Here is a 15,059-nt window from a genome sequence, read left to right as displayed (position 1 = left end):
TGGGTTTGGCAAATTTCTCCAACAGAGAGAAAATGGAAAAGAAATAAAGACATGGGAAACCTATACTTACCTTTATTTTATATGCTAATACTGATATTGTAACATTTTTGTTGCACAGACCTGTATTATTAGTTTGACAGAACTAGCTGAGAGTAGCAATTGAAAGAAGAGGTTTTGCTTAAACATCATGTGAATGGCTTCTGTCAAAGCACTGTGGCACTGCATCACTGGTGCGTACGTGTGGGGTGGGTGTGCACAAGGAGACAGGAGCACAGATGGATTTAGGTGCACATGCCTATGTGTATGCACACACAGGCACCCTTATTTTAATGGAGAATTTTTGTCTGGCTTTCAGGGAGTTAGTGCCCAAAATACTATTGAATGTCACTAAGGTTTGAATGGAAATCTCCCTGAGGACTGCTTTGCAATAATCACATATTTGTGTTTGTAACTTGGTGAGTTGCTCCAATAATGTCTCAACCAAAGCAAAGACCACAAGAGTAAGGTTGATTTACTCACTATCCAGACAGCCAGCAACTTGTTAGGAAGGTTATATTTGGATAGCCAAGTCTGTACATGTTACAGGTCTGTAACCTGTATGAACTGATATGATTGTATTACTTCTGAGTGCTGCCAGACACGAAGACTGAGAGAACCCTGCACATTTCTAAAGCATACTTTACATAAGCAAATCATATCTATAATGGAGATTCAAAATGACGGCCCATTTAAATAACACATCAAGTGTTCCTTCATCTAAGGAAGAAATTAGGGTAATTGTACTTCCAAAGGTTTTCAGTGTCCCAGTGTTCATGCAGTATATATTTTTGATTAAATGGGTTTTACAGCACTCCTGATGCTTTGCTGTTTACTCAGTAGCAAAGGCACCTTGGGTGTTTTGAAGGGATTTTAGCCTGTCAGTTTATACTAAGAACTAAACAATAAGCCTTGAAAGCAGAAGCTGATGTGATAGAAGAGATAATGAGCCTCTTAGAAGCTGCAGCCAGGGTTCACTGAAACTGTGGAGGGAGAAATCCACCTCAATTCATACAGAAGAAAGGAACAAAGATGATAAGAGGAATTTTCAAGTGACTGTAGAAGGGTGATCTTGTTAATTGAATAATGTATGGTACGGTCATGACTTCATGAAAAACAAGAAAAACTAGTACAAGCTTTCTCTCCCTAAGTCTTCCTTTCCAGCTGACAATCTCTTACTGTCCATCTATTATGTTGCCATTTACTATGATAGCATAACTTTTAAAGGTGTGGATTTGACCCTGATTTCAGAGGAATGACAAAAATCTTATCTCCATGGCAGATACAAACATTGATTGTTCTTTCAACACCTATTCTAGCTTAATGTGCAAATGATGGATGATGGGTGAAATGTGTTTCCAACAGCTGGGCTGTTAGCCCATTCTCAATCTGCTGGGTTGTGGCATACAGGGTATCTATTTTTGTGTGCTGTGGCTATTGATTGTATTGATACTGCTTTCCTTAGCAATATCATAATGAGCAAATTAGACTTTCCAAAAGATTAAGATGCATTGTGTTATTCCCCTCTTTGTTGATCAGATGGGCACAGCTAACATTCAAACAGGAATATAAGATCTGGAAAAGGGCAGATTACTGTTAATTGGTTTTCTCAAATCTTCATGGATCCCAGACTTGTGGTTTTCAAAATGCTTAATTTGGGAAAAAAAGACAAATTTGCAGCTGAGTTCTCAAAACCCATCATTTTTAGTACAATTGTTCAAAGTGGTGACTACGCTTAGCAACTAAAAATAGATCTGCTCTAAGGAAACCAATATTACAATTCCAATAATATATTAGGTAATTATGTAACTATTGTAATTTAACTCCCCTATGCCTTATTTTCTTATTTCTTGTTTGGTTATTGATGTAGGAATTATGAGGATTAATCAGTTAATATTCCCAGAATATATCTATGGTATATTGATAGAAAGCAGTGGAGGGACCACCTAAAAATAAGAAGAAATGGCTTATGAGCAGAGATTAATTATATGGCTGGTCTCTGATAGAGAACATTAAAAATTCTGTAGTGTAGGGGCAGCCAGCATTTACCAAAACGCTGAGCCAGATTGAGAACCTGCCTTCTGTCCTTAGTTCTGGGAAATGGTGAGGGCATTTGGAAAGTGTTGGTTGCACAAAGCAACCTTGGATGAAGTCATTAATTATCCCAATTTAAACTGAAAGACAAACATAAGTTTATCCTGGAACTTAAGTTATTGATTGTGAAAGGACAAAGTTTAAGAAATTAAGGAAGTAGCAGAGGAAGTCAGGTGGGGGGCTTGGAACTGTAATAATGGCAGAAGCATAGAATATTTTTTCAGCAACATAAGTGCCATATAGCTGTATTTCCTACATGCATATCTAAATAAAAATGTCCTACAGAGATGGGTATATATAGCAGAGAAGTATTCTAGATAGGATATATTGTCTTGTTAAGAAAGGGAAGAAAGAAATGTTAAACATGCAGAAGCAGGCCATCCTCAAATGCCAAAACACAAAACAGCAGGGAAGAGGACCAGACTGTCTGAACAGAGTTTTTGCTGGGACTCAGGAAAAGAGAGTTGATGAAAGTTGGGAGAAGGGACAGGCAACTCAGGAGGACAAGGGAGTCATGAGGTTATGGAGGGAGACAATTAGAAGGGCCAAATCCTGACTAGCACTTAATCTGTCTACTGTCATAAAAGACAATAAAAAATGTTTCTATAGATACATTAGCAGCCAAAGGAAGTCTAAGGAGAATCTCCATCCTCTTTTTGGATGGCGGAGAGAGCATAATTACAAAAGACAAGGAAAAAGCTGAGGTACTTAATGCCTTCTTTGCCTCAGTGTTCAATAGCAGAACCAGCTGTTCTCCAGGTACCACCCCCTGAGCTGGAAGATGGACACAGGGAGCAGAATGAAGGCCCCATAATCCACAGGGTAATGGTCAGTAACCTGCTTTAACACTCAGACACATACTGCAGGACACCATCTGTTTTTATTAGAACAAAATTTCTTCACAGAAAGAGTTGCTGAGCAGCAGATCAGGCTGCCCTGGGAAATGGAAGAGTCTATTCTACCATCCTTGGAGATGTTTAAAAGGCATGTAGATGTGGCACCTGGGGACATGGTTTAGTAGGGGGCTTTTCAGTGCTGGGCTAAAGGCATTTTTCAGCCTAAGTGATTCTCATGCTATAAAGGTATGGCATTGTTCACAAAAAGTTACAGGGAATGGAGAAATGTTGTAGAAAGTAAAGCAAGTTATATCTTAGAGAAGTGTGTGAATAACATTAGAGATAGTAAAAGTCCATTTGTGTTTGGCCTTTATGTGGAAATGAAAACAAGTAACTGTCTTTTGTAGCCATCTAAGTGGACAGAGAACAGTAGAATTTAACCACTTTGAGGGGTTTATAAACTACAATAAACAAGGTCCACAGTTGCCCCAGTAAATAACTCCTCGCCCATTTTGCTGGAACCTCTGTGCTGGCACCTGAGATTTCTGTAGCAGGCATGGTCAGGGGTTTCACCCTGCAGCGGAAAATGCTCAGTCCTGCCACAGCCCAGCCACAGGGAACAAAGCTGTTCCCTTGAGTAAAGCTAGCAGGATTTGGAGTCACAGGTATCACTGCTGTGCAATGATGTTTCCCTGCCATTCTATCGTTCTCCACATCTTCACCTCGGGATAACAAAGGATTACATTCCATCGATGAGCTCAGATATCCCTGTGGCACCCAGGCTAGGTGTGCACTGAGCATGTCTGCCACAAAAGAAGAAAACGTTTCAAGCAGACTGTGGAAGTCCCTCTGCTGGAGAGCAGAACATCTTGCACCCAGAGTTTTAATATACATAAAATCCTCTCTGTATCACAGCCATGCCTCTCTGAAACAGTCTTCAGCACAGAAAAGTCCCACTGATTTCCATTTTTAGAAAAAAAAGAGATCATATAAACACCTTGGGATTTTTTTTCTGCTAATGAACTTTGCAAAGTGAGGTTTATTTTCATTAATTTGGAGACAGTGATTGGAAAATCTCACATACAGATGGTCTGAAGAAAACCACACTCTTTGAAAACAAAACTACTGATAGCTAGAGTTCCATATTTTAGCTTTCCTGCAAAGCAGAACTTATTTTCAGATAGATTTCCACAAAAGTGTGTTCCTTATCTGCAAATGTGCAGCCTCTCTTCATGCTGCCTGTTAGTTTCTTGCTTTGCAGTGGCCAGACAGCACTGTCCTTTCCTGTGGCCTCCTCAAGGTATGTTATCTTAATTTTGAGGGTCTGTATGCCTCTTAAGGTTTGGTGTATTTTTGTGGGGGACCAGGTAGTGATATCTAGCTGCAATTTAAGCAAGGAAAAAAGATTTAAATTTTACAGAGATGATCAAAGTAAAATTCAGAAGCCATGCTGAGATTAGAAGGAATAACTCAGAGAAGGGAATGAAAATACATCTATGGCTATGAATTAAGGAGTCTCAACATGTATTGAAGGAATGAAGAATAAGCTAGAAAATATATCAGCATCAACACTGAAACTTTTTGTGGCTGATTTTAGAAAAATTGCAGCTCACTTCTTCACTTGCCTGGTATCTGCCTGAGTTCTCTGCAAGCTGAGGAAGCATTTTACTTTCCCCACATGACCACAAACAGAAGGCGCAAGATGGACAAGCTATCATTACCCTCCAGAATGCAGGACAGCTCTCACTTATTTTATAATATAGCAAAGGGAAAGGGACTCCCAAGAGTGGACTTGACCATTGTCTTGAACCAAATGAAGTGAATCCATCAATGAGAATGTGTCTTTGATAGACAAGAATTTTAGATACAAATTGGCTCCTAAAATTCATATCTAGGTAGGAAAATAATAAAGACTTGTAGAATAACCAAGTGCTGGGGGAGGCTAGTGCCTGGGGCTGGCAGGCTGAGGGAGCTGTGTTACAGACATGGAAATCCAAGGTTCACAGAGCCAGGGAGCAGAGAGCAGGAGTGTTCCAGCACAGTTTTCCAACACAGTAATGTAGGTAGAGCAGTAAGAAGCAGATTTTCTACTTTGAATATGCGGCTGGGGGTGGGGGGGCTGTCTTTGTGTTCATGGGATTAGGAAAAGCTAAAAAATCCCAAACACCTATTCTAATGGTTCCATTTTAAAACAAAATCATGATGGAAGCACCACAAAACTGAGACATATTTTAGCTGCTTTTCATGTGCATGAGTAGAGCAATACCTTGCTGTTTAGGTGCAGTAAAAGCCCATTGTAAAAATACAAAAAACTTTAATTATTTGGAATTGAATTTTGACAAGTACTGAGTACTCTTTAGCAACACAGCTACAAATTTGTCTCATGGGTCAGTTAAAAATCACAAGCCCAGCTTGTAATATCTCTAGCTTTAGTTGTGAATAGAAAACATATTATAGTCTTTATATGCCTTGTAAACACTGTGGTCACCCTGTAATTAGTGAATGCTGGGAATGCAAATTGTTACCATTATGGCTATAATTATTTTTGAAGGCACCTAGACACAGTACTTCCCCAATGAATTGACATTATCATGCTTTAGTTGGCAAATGTGCATCTGAAAGTGAATACTGTGTGAGCATAAACAAAGCATCTGTGCTCTTCTATTATTCTCAGCTTAAAGTTGCCATTTTTTCCCAGCAGTAGTGTACAAGAGTTCAAGGAGTCAGCAAACACCCTGCAGTTGTGGGGCACAGTAGCAGAGCTGGGTTCCTGATTCTACAGTTGATGAATTCTGCTGCTGAGAAATGAGCACCTATAAATCAGGATCCACTGTTCCATATCTGATCACAGCAGTCTTTCTTTTAGCTTCCATTATATGAAAGAAATACAGTCATTGCAGGTAGATGGAGAACTCTGTGGACTGAAGTAGTCCTTCATCCACTTTGATTACTAGGGAAATGTTAGCAAAAAAATAAATAGTGCTAGCAAGAGAATTTGTGTGTGTTACACAGCACAGACCCATGTCAGTTCTCAGTACCGTCAATCTGTGCTACATGCACTCCTTGATGAATCTCAACCTAGAACCAGCATCAGACTCTAGTGATTCTGCTATTTTGGCTTTTATCATGCACAAGGATTTGCAAAGAAAGAATCAACTTCTGCCATCCTTGCCCTCTGGACCAAAGGGAAAAATGATCCCCGTGAGCTGCTGGTTAAAGATCTCAGGGGGCATGCAGTCCCAGCTTTCTATTCAAAGGGAATATCTAACTACTGTGCTAATTGCCACTCTTAGAATTTTCTCTATCCCTCTTTTGTCCTCTAATTTTCAAAAGTTCTGAAAGTCTGTTGTGTATTTTGGACTTAGAATAGCAAAACATACTAGACAATTCATGGGACAGTGGCAACCCTTTTCCTCCTCCTGTGTGTACATGCCAAGTGTTCCTCTTCAGCCAGTGCAGTGCCTCTGAGATGTCTGTCTCTGTGCTCCTGGAGCCAAGGTTATGGTTGCTGCTTTTTGATACTTGATCTTTTTCTTCATCCAAAATATGTGTCCACAGTGTGGGAACAGTCCCATGCTGCTTGCTCTGTAATCAGAGCCCCATGGGGCTTTGGTCTGGACTTTCTATACACTATTTATTACTTTGGATGGTAGCTTCTATTTTTGTCTGAGAAGATATTAACTTAAAGGAACTTAATTACTCCTTATGTTTAGCCCTTACATTTATTAAGGCTTGGGATTGTCACTGGATACAAAACCTGCTTAATGTTGGCCACTAGGATCTACCACAATATTGACTGTAGTGGTGTTCAAGAGTCACAGTTATTGGTTGGTAGACAATATGCATGGAACAAAGGCTGTCCTGCCCCAAGGATTCATAAGTTCAGTGTAATGGATGAGAAAGTAAGAGCTTGCAGATGGAAGTAGATTGGTAGGGGTATGACTCTCAATTAAGGAATTGCTTAAGGTTTAGTTCTTGTGAAATTAGAAAGTGAAAAAAAAACTATTTGGGGTGCAATCTGCTGTATTTGTGACAGTGATTTTACTGACTGTGATCGTTTATGTGTCACTGATACAATGAAATGCAGTTGAATGTCTAAAAGTAGAAAAGCAGGTATATTTTACTCAGAACACTTTAAAAATTATGTCTCTCTCTCAAATGGCCCTGTCATGGTGTCTGTGTAGGCAACGAAAAAGGAATGTAGGTGTAGAGTGAATCTTGTGGATGCTGGCTTTGCAAATGGCAGGGAGAAAGGAAATCCTCTGGGTCCTCCCTGGGGGGATGGAGAGGCATGGAAGAACCCACAACGGGGTACAGAGAGAAGCCCGTGGCACAGGCACTTCACTGATGGGACAGGGGCCAATTTTACCTTGAGATGTCTGGATTTGACCTGTGGGTGTGTCCTGGGAGTATTTAGAAGCCTGAATCCAGAGCCACGGGATTTTACTTTCTTGTTCAGAGAGAATGTTCATGAGAGTCAGGGATCTGTCACCCTGACTGCTGCCACCTTGAAGGAAGTGCCAGGGCATGAGGCATGAACTGTGTCCTGCAGTGTCACACAGTGTCACACGGCCCTCTGGGGACTTTGCACTGTAAGAATCTGTCGGATTTTGGATTTGTGTGATCTGTGCCTTTCCCAAGTGCAGCAGAACCCTGTGCCCACAAGAGGGAGTGGTTGGATTGCTTTCCACAGTTCCGGGGTTTTCTTGCAAAGACAAATCTCTTGCACACATGAAAGCAAAATTCTGCTGTCGACAGTCCAGCAAAATATGCTGTCAACATTTTGGATGAGAGCAACAACAAGAATGTTAATGCTTTGGGGAAGGCTCCACATTGCATTGTGTTGAGTTTCAGCTTGAATCTGGCCTTACCTAATCAGTGCATGGGTCCAGAGCAATGCAAATGGTTTCTAAATATGCAAATTGCAAATAGAGAATGCTTATTAAAAAAGTAAAATAAAATTTTCAAAAAAGGAAAATAAAATGCAAACCTTGAACTAGAAGGAATTATCGCATCCATTATCCCTCACCTCCAAGGCATACCTGACTGATTGGCATGAGAAGCAAATGTGTCCAAGCCGTCTTTTGGTGGCAGACCAGCCTGCTACTGCTGTCCCAACATATTTTCTTCCTCACTCAGCTGGGTTGGTCATGCAGCAGGAGCAGGCCCAGTGCATTGCTTTGCCAGGACTCTGGTTTAGGTGTGGCCCCACACTGCTGGAGCAGCCTCTGTCCCGTGGCTGAGGGGACAGCAGGCGCAGGTGGATCTGAGCATGCACTGATGTCACTGTAGGTGCCAAAGCCCAACGTGGCTTTGGTGGCTCTCCCTCTCCATAAGGGTCATAGCATGGGGTTTAGGCATAAAATAAGTGTGTCAGGGGGAGGAAGTATGGGTGAAAGCAGGTCAGCTGTAGAAAAAGTAACCCCCGAGCAAGAGGGTGTCAGGTGTGGGAACAGAGTCACTTGTCTGAGCACCACACCTCAAGTCTGTCATCTTGCCTTGCCACTGAGTGCCTGCATGGCTGCCACTATTTCAGGTGGGATGGAAGAGAGGAGAAGAAAGAGTATTTCATTCCTTTACCCTGATATCTTATTCTTGCACGAACTTGGTAAGCTTGTCAGCAGAAAACAGAAAGAGGTGAGCTCCGTGACAGAAATTGTTGAAACCTTTCAAATGCAGTGATATTCTGACAAAGGATGAAATAACACAGCATTTATGAGGTTTCACTTTCATGCTTAACATTTTTTTACTCTCTTTATCTAGTTGTTTCTCAGATTGGGAGTTACAGTGTCTTGAACAGGCACAGGACAGACTTGAGAAGATCTCACCTGTGTGGTCAGAGGTTTCAGGGGGTTGCTATGTTGTGCCTGGTTTTGATAGAGTTGAGATGGTGTGTTTCAACACTTTGGAAAACAGTCAGCTCAACAGAGAGATTTATGGGGACAGAGGTTGCAGCCAATGCAGCACAATGAAGGTGGTTGTTCCCTGGAATTTGAGGGACCATCCAGAACACCTGGAAGTTGATGCCAACTGTGTCTCTGGAGTCTGAGTGCTTGAATATGGGGGCAACAGCCAAGCATGGCCTCTGCACCCTTTTTTCTGAGAGTCAGATTTGGGCATGGATGTACAGAGTGGGATCCACAGGAACTAGTCACTAATATTTCCTGTAAGACACGGATGCAGGTCAATGACAGAGAGAGACGGAGCCTTGAAAGTCTCATGCCACCATTGATCAGCTGTGCCTGAGCTGTGATTCTTGCAGCTCACTGAATCAGAGACCACTGTGTGTACTGCCTAACACAGAAACTGAAAATTATCTGGAAGTTCTTCATCTCATTTTGAGCTGCTCTTACATCACTGTACATGGTTCTACTAAAAATAGGTAACAGCCAATGCTAAACAAATATATAATGTTATTTGTGTGAAATAATTTCAGTCCAAACATCAATAAGTTGCCTATAAAATTATTTAATTTGGTAGCATTGGTAGCATTCCTTCCTCTTCAGGGAATCTCTCTTTAAGGCATATGTAATAAATTTACTTGTTCTCTTCTAAAACTTGTAAATTCACTTCAAAACTTGTTCTGAGACTTTTGTATGCAAACAATTAGTTTTGCCACAGTCCCAGAACAATAGCACTTGCTAAGTTTATTTCAAATGGTCTTGCAACTACTCTTGAAAACATTGTGCCTTGGTTAAAATTTTATTTTAAAAAACCCAGAAGCATGCAATTTCCTTTTCCCCCACCCCCTTTTCTGTGTGTATTTATGTTTAACTCAGGGCAAGAATTTTGTAATATTCTTAAAGGAAAAGATAGAAATAAAAAATGGCATGAATTCATGAAAGCATGGGTTTATATATAGGCATTCTCTGTAAATGAACCAAACATCCTGTATCCTAGGTAGAACAACCTTATTTGTCTGCTCATACACATTTCAGTTTCCTCCACACACTCCCACTTGTCCTCCTTTTTGAGCTGAGTGTATTGTACCATGTTTCTGTTGGAACTGTGTGTGCCTGATGCATAGAACACCACACAGCAGCCAGGCTGTCCCCACATCTGCATTGAGTCACAACCATCCAGGCTTTGTTCCCATGGCTGTCACCACCCCACCAGCCTCTCTCGGTGTTTGTGTAGCCTTATACAGTATATTGCACTGACTGTACCTGTATAGTATCTTGTCTGTATACTGTATGCACATAAATATGTATATTCACTCATGTATGTATGTATAGGACGTTTCTCTATCTCTGTATATGTACGTGTGTTTGTTCATAGTCTTTCACTAGAAATGTGTGGCTATTCATATACATTATGTGTATGTCAATTAAAAAAAGTATGAATGCCAGCACCCACTTTTGATAACCTACTTTTATTCTCATTTTGTCTAGTTAAAACAATGAAAATAAAAACATCATGTATTTTAAATGAGAACTGTAAAAGATTATTTTTTTACTAATTTTTAAGGTTTCCAGTTTTTCAGATCCAAAATGGGAAATATATTGGTGTTTCTCCTGACAGTTTTCTGTAGATGAATAATATTTAGAAACAGCTCAGTCTGTGTAGTTTTGGCTGTCTGTATCTTATGCAGATCAAGTGCTCCAAGGTTTAGAAATGCCCTAAACCAGCTGGACTCTTGTGCTGCAGATCCCAGCTCTATTCACATGAGGGAATTGCTGTCAGTGTAGGGGTGACTCACACGCATAATACCTTACATGAATAGATACCGGATATAGAAGGGCCTTAGGCTGGAAAGAAAGTTTCTCCAGTTCAGGTGAGCGTAAGGAATGGATAAAAATACCCAACTTTATAAGTGGATTTTACAGGGGCATTGCAGACTATTTGTTAGACCTCTTACCCTTTGCAGTTCAGAGTAATATATAATTGCCAATTGATTAAGCATTTATTAAAACAGCAAACTATCATTTATTAGCCCTTTGTAAAATTAATCACCACACAACTGTATGTAGGCTCAGTTATCTCACCTTGAGGCAGCAAAGCACTGGCTTATCTTAAATAGCAAAATATTTCTGTTAGTCAGGAGGATGACTGATATACTTTTTTCAGTTGAGCATATGTTTAGGTTATCCATTGAATTGAAGCTTAAATAAGCAGATAATCATCTGTGTTTCTCTATGAGACCTATGAGTGATAAATTTTCTCCCTTTACAGTTAATTTTATCATTGTACTAGCTTGTCCAGCTGGACCAGTCTCAGTGTGCAATAAGTTGCTGCAGCAGAGTGGCAGCAGCTACTCAGAACAATCTCAGAAAACAGATCTTTATGCAGGAAATACTGAAAACCTTGTAGAGTGATGGATACACTGTAAGGAAGACACTTCAGCCCAACTAAAATTGCATAATAGGAAATCCTTTTCATTTTTAATTCAAAGTTAGAGGCTTAAATTCTGACACCACGCACATCAACAGCAAATTCCTGTTTTACTCCTAAGCTGCAACTAGAATGTCCAAGGAATGCTTTTCCTCAGCAAAACATAGGCTGGAGAAAGGACATTTTCCACCAATTGAGATAGGAATTTATGGGCCAGTGGCCTGATCTTGAGCCTTTACAACTCAGTGGAAGTTAGTGGACTCTTGGATTCGCTTGGCCCTTCTCTTTTTTGCAGTCTGGAAAAGCATATTTGCTATCTGGTGTTTCTGATCACAGTTGTATAATTCACAATAGGAAAAAATAAAAATGAGAAAAGACATTAGCAATATGCACTTTTAAAATTAGCATTGGTCAGATCATGATTCTTGGCACCAAACTTTAAAACACAATCAGAGAAAAGCAGCACTTTTTTACTGTTTGAGTTTGCTTATGTTACAGGTGATATATGCCCATAGGTTAACAGGAAGCTCAATGTTTTCTTTGTCCTGCACTGTCATTAGCCCTTCCTTTTAAGATGGATATTTAAATTTCCTTCCTGCTCTGGAGATCTGAATTTGAGCACAGCCATGCTGCTGGCACAGGCTAGGCTGAGTTTGCCAGGTCACTCCATGGTTGAGGAGCTGCTGCTCTGGTTTATTGTGTTAGTGCTGATTCACACACTCTGTCAGCCAGCACCAGCCCTTCAGAGATTCATTCCTTTTAAACAGAAAACAGAAGCAAGGTTCAGGGAATCTCTGAACCCAATGAATCCCATTTTCTAAAGCACACAGATACCACGCTGACTCTCTTGCTGTATCTCAGCCATTCTGTGCGCCAGGAAATCCTGTCTATATTAGATTTGGCTACTGTATAGTTTAGCCATTCCTGATATAAATCAAACTACATGATGTTGCTGTGAGGTAACATCAGATGTGGTATCTCATACGGAGGCAGGCTCTTCCATCTTTGTGTTCTTCAGAAACTCTCAGTATGGTTTATAACTTTAGCAACTGTTGTTTAACTGCACTTCAAATTGGAGTTAGAAATAAATGATTAATGAAGATATCTGTCTTTTAATAATGTTTTTACACATTTTTAAAAGGAAGTTGTGGTCATCTAGAAGAGTATGATCATCTCTGAACATTTGGTGTTTGGTGGTTTTTAGTCATGCTTTCCTGAACGTTTTTCCCTCCATATAATCAGTACAATATTTGAGAAATGGCATTTACTCTAAGAAAATGATCCTTGACTCAGTTTCACTATCAAAAATGGAGAAATGTAAGAGCATACTTCAAAATTTCTTGTAAGTAAAGAAACTTCAAAGTAAAGCAGCTTTCAGTACTGAGGCATTTTCCCTCCATACATTATTTTGCTAATTTTATATTTCTTTAATTTTAAAATTCTTTTTTGTCCATTTTCCTGAAAGTGCTAGAGAAATATAAGGACTTAGGAGCTTTGCTGCTAAACTGGTGTGGTGAAGTTCTTCATCTGTTGCAGCAAAAAAAGTTAGCTAAATCTTGGGTACTTGAACCCAAGATTTATTTATACTTCAGTATAAATAGTGCTGAAAGTCATGTGCTTTTTTATAGTTTGGAAACAATGAGGTCCAATAAAATGGGGAAACTAATGGAATTTTTGATGTCTCCACATGTCACATTTTTATAACTTTAGGACAAGTTTCGGCATCCTCTTTCTTGCAGTTCTTGGGTCTTCCAGAGTTATGGCCTTGTTTCCATTCACTTTCATTCTTCCTTTCTCAATTTTTGAGCCCTTCTTGATCCACGCATTATCCAGAGCATGCGCCCTGCTGCCTTCAGCTCCTGTACATGAGAGCTTTGGCAGTCCACAGGGACTCTGTGGATGCAGAGGAGGACAGAACCTTGCCTGCAGCAGCTCTCACTGCTCCACACCACCTCCCAGTTCATCTTTGCATGGGATTTACAATCTGGCAGCTTTTCAAAGCTGCCATGACTGAGAGTAAGAAACTCTGACTGCAGCTGGATTGGGCTGTGGACACAGCCACCCAGCCATGGGCAGGGCCAGCTGCAGTGGCCACTGGGGCACAGCTCAAACCAACCTGCTGTGTGAAGTCTGGCTCAGGAGCAGTTGTGGCACACATGCCTCAGAGCAGCACCTTCCAGCAAGGGGAAATGCTGGAGAGAATGGGTTAGTAACCCCCAAAGAAATCTGGGACATGAGAGTGTTACCCTGCAGCTGCTGCACTGCAAAATGCAGTACACAGGAGATCTCTGTATCACTGAACTCTAGCAAAGTGCCTGCCCTTTGTACCTCCTGTGGCTGACCTAATACCGTGTTGTATTTTCCTTTCTATTTTACAGCGAATGACAGGAAGTGTAATGGTGGGTTGCTTGAGTTCTGCATTTATTCCTTAGCAAAGGCATAGATGAAGTTTTGATATTAATGAGTGATCTCAATAGGAATGCACTTTGTGATGATCCACTGAGATGCATGAAACTACTTTCCACAGTATCCCCAATATCAGTTAATTTACAGGCTCTTCTTTTGAAAGCATTTACAGAGTGTAATCAAGCAGTACATTTTGGGCAGTTGTTTGGTGTTTAAAAAAATATCTTAGATGAAAAGATTATGTTTCCAAATGAGATGATAATGCAGGGTCAGAAAGACCTGTAGCTAGACTGACTGCCAGTATGAAAATGGAAAGCAGAACAGTGAATTTGTCACCTAAAATTTATTAGTAACCTCAGCAATAATCTAAAGGCTACTGGAAAACTTGAAGGATAGGAGTACATGCAGGGCTGGGTCTGAGTAAAGTAACTGTGACATTTAGTAATTGAAAGCAATGAATCATGAAACTGGAGGTCTGGAACCAGAGGTGCTGAAGGTTTACTAATCGTTTGTTAATTTAATTTTAGGATCAGTATTAATTGCTCATAATCTTGAATCTTTGGTTGTTCCTGGAATTCCAAATAATCTTGTCAGTCATTTTGAAGTGTTGGATTAGTCAGGCCATAGAGCACACCACAATGTAGTCAAGTCTTTTAGTGACTTGTAAGTTTGAAAAAAGGTGTCTGGAGTTTTTTTACAGTGCTGCATCATGTAATTACATTGAGTGATAGTGCAGTTCTTCCAGGGACTCTAGTTTTACTGTTTTTGCAGGAACTCTTGTTTTAATTTTTTTTCTGTAGTAGTATCATTTAAAATAAATCATATTTCCAGGAGTTTAGAAATTCAGAATAATGTAAATCAAAACCTTAAACACAGCAATACAAGTGTTACAAGAGCCCTAAAATGTGTTGCATGTGCTGTTTCATAGGTTGAAATAGCAGGTGCCAGTGAATGCTTTTAATGTTAAATATATACAGGGTAAGATTACAAACTGTTCACTCCTACACATTTTGTTGAAATAAAAACTAGTGTGATGGGGAAATTCTTTCCCATGTTCTTAGAGGGAAAACAGAGATTGATCTTGAGTCCCTTGAAAAGAAGAATTTGTAAAAGGTCAGAAAGGGCCGATTGTGTAGTGCTTAACACCTTGTGTGTGCACTTGTGCTTGTGATGAGACTACGTACATGCACAGGATCCTTCTAATGTGGCTGCTGGCATCAGAGGAAAGCTTCTAGAAAGCACTTGAGGCACTCCTAGGGAGGAGTTTGCAGTTCTGCTGCCCACTGTCCCCATGGAGCCTTCCCAGGCACTCCAAGCTGCATGGAGAGTGTCTGCTTTCACAGCTCACCTTGCACA

At 40.3% G+C, this 15,059-nt stretch overlaps 1 protein-coding gene across 3 annotated transcripts in view; it reads left to right on the top strand.

Moving 5' to 3' along the window:
- NYAP2 (neuronal tyrosine-phosphorylated phosphoinositide-3-kinase adaptor 2) overlaps positions 1-15,059 on the top strand; it is a 134,993-nt gene that overhangs the window by 108,525 nt on the left and 11,409 nt on the right. The gene's annotated exons all lie outside the window — the stretch shown is intronic.

This window comes from Camarhynchus parvulus, chromosome 9, assembly GCF_901933205.1.
Source record: "Camarhynchus parvulus chromosome 9, STF_HiC, whole genome shotgun sequence".
Classification (NCBI taxonomy): Eukaryota; Metazoa; Chordata; class Aves; order Passeriformes; family Thraupidae; genus Camarhynchus; species Camarhynchus parvulus.
This window is presented reverse-complemented; position numbering and strand designations above follow the sequence as displayed.